The sequence below is a fragment of the Dioscorea cayenensis genome, unplaced genomic scaffold (genome assembly GCF_009730915.1).
Source record: "Dioscorea cayenensis subsp. rotundata cultivar TDr96_F1 unplaced genomic scaffold, TDr96_F1_v2_PseudoChromosome.rev07_lg8_w22 25.fasta BLBR01000170.1, whole genome shotgun sequence".
Taxonomy (NCBI): Eukaryota; Viridiplantae; Streptophyta; class Magnoliopsida; order Dioscoreales; family Dioscoreaceae; genus Dioscorea; species Dioscorea cayenensis.
In genome coordinates, this window is record NW_024086561.1 from 48,865 (window position 1) to 50,459 (window position 1,595).

The 1,595-nt window shown below is 40.1% G+C and overlaps 1 non-coding gene across 1 annotated transcript; it reads left to right on the top strand.

The window, feature by feature from the left end:
* The first annotated feature begins 404 nt into the window (after positions 1-404).
* On the top strand, positions 405-510 carry LOC120253709. Its single transcript, XR_005534380.1, has one exon. It is a non-coding gene; the product is annotated as a small nucleolar RNA R71 (small nucleolar RNA).
* The last annotated feature ends 1,085 nt before the right edge of the window (positions 511-1,595 follow it).

Sequence of the window (1,595 nt, forward strand, 5' to 3'; positions counted from 1 at the left end):
ATATGGATTCCCTTGGTTCCTCATTGCATTACCCACAAAATCGACTTTCTCCACTGAAGATGCATCACCAATAGAGATCGGGCAATCAGAGGGAGCATGTCCTCCACTGCATCTGGTGCAAGTAGTCACGACCACCACTCTATTAGAAATTAGAAGGTCTAACTTCTTACTCAACGATTCCACTTGAGCTGCCAATGAAGTTACTACATCTATTTCATGAAGCCCAACCACTTTTTCCTTTCCCACGCATTCCACTGATAATTGTTCATAGCCATGTCTTCTGCCAACTGTCAGGCTTCTTCTGGGTTTTACTCCCCATTGTACCTCCTGTGGCAGTATCTAGGAATTGCCTTGTGCTCGGATTCAACCCATTATAGAAAGTCTGAATAATCATCCATTCGGAAAATCCATGTTGTGGGTATCTCCGCAAAAGATCCTTGAAGAACTCCCATGTCTCAAACAATTACTCTAGCTCCATCTGCACAAATGACGATATCTCATTGTGAAGCTTGTCTGACTTCCCCGGAGGAAAGTATCTAGCATGAAAAGCTTCGACCATCTCGTTCCAAGTCTTGATGGAGGCCTTGTGTAAAGAATGTAGCCACTGCTTGGCTCTTCCCTTGAGAGAGAATGGGAAAGCCCTCAATCTAATAGCATCATATGATACACCGTTAATCTTCAGGATATCAAAAACTTCCAAGAAATTCTTTATATGGTTGTATGGACCCTCATCGGCCAATCCATTAAACTACATTGATTGCTGAATCATTTGGATGAATGCTGACTTCAGCTAGAAGTTCGGAGCTGTAATCGGAGGTCGCACAATACTCGATTGTGTGCTCAAAATTGAGCGTCTAGCATAATCAGAAAGTGTCCTCTGTTGCTCATTCTGTTATGCCATATTATCTGATCCTTCAACTTCTATTTCAGCTTGATTAGATGGTTCTTGCATAGGTTCTTTTCCCTTTTTTCTGATTGTAAGTTCAAGTTCTGGATCTCCTTTAATCAATATTGAAGGGTTCCCTTGGGTCATAACCTGGAGCTGCACCCAAAGAAAGAAAACAAATAAGAACGATGATAGAAAAAGAAGATGTGAAATAGAATGAATGAATGAATATCTAAAAAAACAAAGTGCAAAGTATGTCTAAACGTCTACTCTCCGACAACGGTGCAAAAAACTTGACAAACGCCTCTTGAGTATTGATAAGTGCTTGTGTGATAAGAATATGAAGTGCTCTTTCCTTATGATGAACATTAATTTTCTCAGGTTTTAATGCTAATATGTGTGTATTTATGTTATTTTCATGCATATAGGGTTGTGAAGTCGAATGTTAGAGAAAGAAGCCAATGCAGATCGTGAATGCACCATTTGGAGGATGTCTTGAAAAGGTTCAAACGAGATGACATAAGTCAGGTTTAAGATGTGAGAATGTGTGCCAACCTCCTCGTATTCAAGTTAGCAAACCGATTTGGAGGGTCACAAGGATAGTCACATTCAAGCATTATGGCTTGTACATGTATAGCAAGATATCCACGAACTTGTCCATTTATTGAAGAACCAAAGTGATCTACAGTATAAACGTGTGCCCGTTTAC